At 43.9% G+C, this 5,460-nt stretch overlaps 1 long non-coding RNA gene across 1 annotated transcript in view; it reads left to right on the forward strand.

The window, feature by feature from the left end:
* LOC102485116 (uncharacterized) overlaps positions 1-3,178 on the forward strand; it is a 26,328-nt gene extending 23,150 nt beyond the window's left edge. The window contains exon 3 of the long non-coding RNA XR_003548898.1: positions 3,112-3,178. This is a non-coding gene — a long non-coding RNA (uncharacterized LOC102485116). The remainder of the gene's footprint in view (positions 1-3,111) is intronic.
* The last annotated feature ends 2,282 nt before the right edge of the window (positions 3,179-5,460 follow it).

Here is a 5,460-nt window from a genome sequence, read left to right on the forward strand (position 1 = left end):
CCCTCTCTCTTTCTCTTTCTCTGTTTTCCCATTTACTACTATATAGTGCCCTTCTTTAACTCTTCTTACAGTTTTTGTCTTAAAGCATTTTTTGTCTGAAATTAGTATTACGACTCCAGCCCTTTCTTGATTTCCATTTGCCTGGAATATCTTTTCAGGCTCCTTATTTTTAGTCTACGTATGTCTTTATCCGTAAGCTGTGTTTCTTGTAGGCAACAGATAGAGGGTTTCTGTCTTTCTGACTTTAGTTTTCCTGGTATAGCACTCCATTCAGAACTTCTTTTTTTTTTTTCGGAGAGGCTTTTTTTCACTATAGGGCGCATGCGCTTGCCAGACAGACAGAGAGAGACAGAGAGACAGAAGGCGAGAAATCACCCCCCAGGGGGGATGGTCACGCTGCAATCCCTTCTCCTCCATTCTCCTCTCGGGATCTTGGGCATGCACGCACACACACACGGCGTGAGTTTTAAGCCACCGGGTCTGGGACTTGAACCGTGGTCGACTACGTGGGAATCCAGCGACATAGCCATTACGCTAACTGCTGGTTCCCTCCATTCAGAACTTCTTGAAGAGCTGGCCTGGAGTTAAGGATTTGTTTATCTGAGAATGTATTTATCTTTTTTCTTATATAAAGGATAATCTTGCTGGGTATAGTAATCTTGGTTGAAATAGTTTTTCATTTAATACTTTGACTGTATTTCTCCACTCTTTCCTTGCCTTCATTGTTTCCAATGAGAGATCCGAGTTAGCCTGATGGGATAACCTTTGTAAGTAACTTGACATTTCTCTCTTGCCAATTTTTATATCTTGTCTTTGTCTGTGGTTTTGTCCAATCTGACTATGATGTGCCTTGGAGAAAGTCTTCTTGGGATGATTCTATTTGGAGGTCCTCTGTATATCTTGGGTCTGGATATTTGAATGCCTCTTTAGGTTTGGAAAGTTTTCTTCCAGGATTTCATGGAATAGATGATCAATATCCTTATTATTTTCTTCACCTTCTGGGATGCCAATAATCTAGATATTTGGGTGCTTGGTGGTATCTAGTATTTCTCATATATTGTCCTCATTTTTCTTGGTTGTTTTTTTTCTCAATCTTGATAATTTTTTCTAGGTCAGAAGTTTTGTCTTCTACATTCGAGAGTAGATCTTCTGTATGCTCTAATCTGCTTTTAATACTTTTGAGGCAGGTTTCAATTTCCTGTATCACAGTCATCATCTCTAACAATTCTATGTGATTCTTTTTTTATGGTGTGTATTTCTTTTTTCAAGTCATGAAAGGACTTCCTCATCTTCTGGAGCTTGTTGTCTGTTTTTTCTTGCACCTCATTTAATTTGGTCACTATAAATATTCTGAATTCTTTATCTAACAGTTCCACGAGTTCCACTGTGTTTTCTGTGAATGATGGGGAATTGATGTTTTACCTCAGGTGAGAAATATTTTCTTGGTTGCTCATATTTCTTGTGCCTCTACAATGGTTTTTAGTCATCTGGTGATTTATTCACTCCTTTCTAAATTCTTTGAGTTAATTCTGCGTTCAAAGGCATGCGCGAGTAGGTGATAGGCTGTACCTCCCTGAGGCTCACCACCAACCTGCACTGTCATCACTCATCTTAGCTGATTCAAAGTCCTCCCAGTTTCTAGAGAACAGGTGTGCCTGAGACTGAGCTGCTGAGCTTGAATTCAGGAACACAGATGGGGCCATACACCATGCCCATGTTGTGCAATTTAAAAAAATGCTGAAGTCTTAGAATTCAGGATGTGTGGCAGGGAATAAACCACAGTCTCTTTGCAACTCAGTCTCCCCAAGCAGGAACAAATGTATGGATGGAGAAGGGAGAGGCACAAGGTAACATAGTACCAGGCAACATACCTGAGAGTTCAAAGGTGAGTGAGTGGCCACAGGCAGCCTGCCATATGACAAAGCCCTTCGCTGGAATGGGTGTCTGGATGGAACAGGGAGAGACACAAGGTTGTCTCAAAGTCCCAAGCAATCCACCTGAGAGTTCAAAGGTGAGTGGGGGTGTGGGGGGGGGTGAGCCACAGGTCTCAGCTGCAAACCTTCCACGTGTAGGCAGCCTGCCAAAGGGCAAGGTCCTTCACTGGAATGGGTATCCAGATCAGTTTAGGGTTTTTAATGTATAGATAATCATTATTTTTATTTATATTGAGACCCAGAACCCAGTACCTTTGGTACTATCCCCACTCAGTACACAGTGGTCCACATAGTAGTAGATGGTGGATAAATGTTGGAGGCAGGAAGGAGGTCTTGAATCTGGTTTGTGCTCCTCAGGTGATAGGCAGGGAATCTGAGGCCAGAGATGGAGCTTCCGGGGTTACCTAGCAGGTTAAGGTCACTCTTTTCCATGGTGTCCTAAGTTCCATGGAGGTGGTTCCTGGACATACTATCTTTAGGACATACTATCACTATGAATGTGGCCACAGGGGACAAGCCCTCTATAGGTAGCCATGGTGTCAAGGACTTGGCTCCTATGCACCTGAGATGGTCACCAGCTGAAACTCAGTGACCAGTTTTCACCTCTCCTGTCTTACTGCTTGCCTCTTGCTGGCCAGCATCCTCCCATGAAGATATATATCCCGCCAGCTAATGTGGCCTTCCTGTGACATGGAGCCATGACTGCATAGATATGGTTTGGATTGGTAAAAATGCCAACCAGAGTCAGGCACATGAGTTAGAAATGCCCTTTCAGAAACTTTCCCTATCCCAGAAGTCCATGATTCATCTTAGAAATTCTTTGTTGCATTGATCTGCGTACACCACCTGAGGCCTCATATTTTATTCCTAGTTGTTTAACTCTAAAAGGCAGCTGTAAAACATCACAGAGAAAAGCCATGCATGATAAGAGTGTGGAGACAAATCCAGAGAGGAGCATAACAAGCAAGAGGAGCATAACAAACATTTTCAGAAATTTAAACCCTTCACCACAGATGCTCACAGTGTCAGATCAGCACCCCCAGGAGACTGGATGGGGCATAGGAGCATCAAGGATTAACTCAAGCCCTTAATAATAGAGCAATAAGTGCCACATGTGCAATTTCCAAGTGCTCATAGATGTATGTTTCTTCTTTCTCTCCCACTTGTCTCCTTCAAGGTCAATTACTTCCACTGTGCAGCTGAAGAAACCAAGATTCGAGGACTACAGTGACTCACTTAAAGTCACATGGGAACAGGTTTGAATTCATCCTAACTCTTTTGAGCCTTAACTTTTCATTGGTTCCACTCTGATATTTGAAAAGGGAGATGTATAGATTTAGAGGGGGCCTCCTCTGCGAGTGTAAGAGGAGGAGCCAACTGTGAAGGAGTCTCAGAAAGAACCAGGACCCAAGGTGCACACCAGGGGTACACCAGGTAACCACATGAAGGCCCATTCACCTCATTATAGTCTTTCCCCACAAAGGGTGACAAGAACATTCTATGGGGAAAATAAAAGTGGCATGAAGATAAAGATTTGGGAACCAACCTTTTCACTGTTCGGTCTGTTCTTAGATCCCTGGTCCTGTCCACTTACTCGACAAGGTCCTCAAGCACCTACTACATAAGATAACTGTTCGAGGGGCTGGGGACACCATTAGCAAGACCAATCTCTGCCCTTACCAAGCTTACCCTGTGGTCTTCCTAGCAGCTCAGTTCAGAGGGAAGGAGCAGGATGGAGGCTTTAAATGATTTTCATTTGTTAGGGAAGGCGTGGTCATAGAGTAGGGCAGGTAGACCAGAATGTCAGACCACTAGAATTAGATTAGAACTCAGTCTGTCACTGGTGGTTTCTGAACACAGTAACAGGAAGAAGAAAGTAGCAAGCTGGGGATATCTGGGGCTATCTTTTTTTCCCTTCTTCAATAGGCATTTATTATTATTATTATTATTATCATTATTTTGGAGAGGTTTTTGCTATAGGGCATGTGTGTTTGCCAGAAAGACAGAGAGAGACAAAGAGACAGACAGAAAGTGAGAAATCACCCCCAAGGGGGATGGCCATGCTGCAATCCCTTCTCCTCCATTCTCCTCTTGGGATCTTGGGCATGCACACACACGCACCCAGCGTGAGTTTAAGCCACTGGGTCCGAGACTTGAACCATGGTCAACTACGTGGGAGTCTAGTGACATAGCCATTATGCCAACTGCTGGTCCCATATTGTTATTATTTTTAATTGCCAGAGGACACATGTGCTCATTAGAGAGAGACAGACAGGAGAGAGAGGGGAAGAGAGGGAGAAAGTACTTCCCAATGGGGTGTGGTCATATCACAATCCATTCTCCGTTTTTCCATCTTGTTGGGACTTTGGTCATGTATGCACATGTGCCTGGGGCTGGTTTTGAACCATGATTAAAAAATCTGGCTCTTTTAACCACTAGGCTATGGGGCTGACCCAGCACATTTATTATCTTACACTTCAGGAGGTCAGAATTCCTACAAATCCAAGGCATCGACTGAACTGCATTCCTTCAGGAGGCTGTAAGGGAGACTCCACCCATTCCTTGCCCTTTCAACCTTCTAGGGGCTGCCCATGTTTGGCTCCTGGCTCCAATGCTCTATCTTCACATTTGCAATCTTAGCCAGTGACCCAAGTTGCAACAATATAGCAGCATTTGTTTGTCTGGGATCAATCTCTAGCTTCCAGTCATTAATTTATAAGAACACTCCTGGGGGTGGGGGGCTTGTAGGTGGCATGGTGGTTGAGGGTGCTGGATTTCCACATGACTGACTGCAGTTTGAATCCCTTGTGGCTTGCTTTCTCACTTGCTCTCTCTCACACACTCCCTCTCTGGTTAAATTGAAATATATACATAAATAAAGTTAAATAAAATAATTCTTAAAAAAAGCACTAAATAAAAATTTAAAGAATAAACCTTATTATTATTATTATTATTTTAATAAAAAGAACACTCCTGTGGGTGGAGTGTTCTCTGCAAAAGAACATGATCCTCAAGGCTGCTTTGGCTGTCTGCTCTAATCTGTCTTTCATCACTCTTTGAGGGCATGGTAGTGTCCTCTACAGGCCACCTAGCAGCTGTGCGGGTCCATAATCCTGGATGTCCCCACATCTTGTGTTTGACTTGCCTAGGGAGCTATCACTGCCCTTCAGAATACCTGTTGGTCCATCAACCTGACCTACCACATGATCTCGGCCATAGTTTCCCATCTGCCATCGAGTAGGCTGCCCCAGGTGACCCCTGAGGGCTCTCCTTGCTGGGCAAAGGTTCCCTGCTCATGCCAGACATCAGTTTTCTGACTGGATGCTTTCGAGCCGCGACACCTTTCTCTGGAGAGGACAGTGAGATATTTAGCTGATGATGGGCTCCTTTTCTTCCCACTGTGTCTGGCAATAATGATGGAGCGTCCAGGAGTGCCAGAGCCATTTTACTTTTATTTTATTTCTTCCTGAAGTTCAATACTTTCCAAAGCACCTCTGCGTGGCAGTGCTATTTTCCTGGCAGGAAT

Source organism: Tupaia chinensis, unplaced genomic scaffold, assembly GCF_000334495.1.
Source record: "Tupaia chinensis unplaced genomic scaffold, TupChi_1.0 Scaffold000146_1, whole genome shotgun sequence".
Lineage (NCBI taxonomy): Eukaryota > Metazoa > Chordata > Mammalia > Scandentia > Tupaiidae > Tupaia > Tupaia belangeri.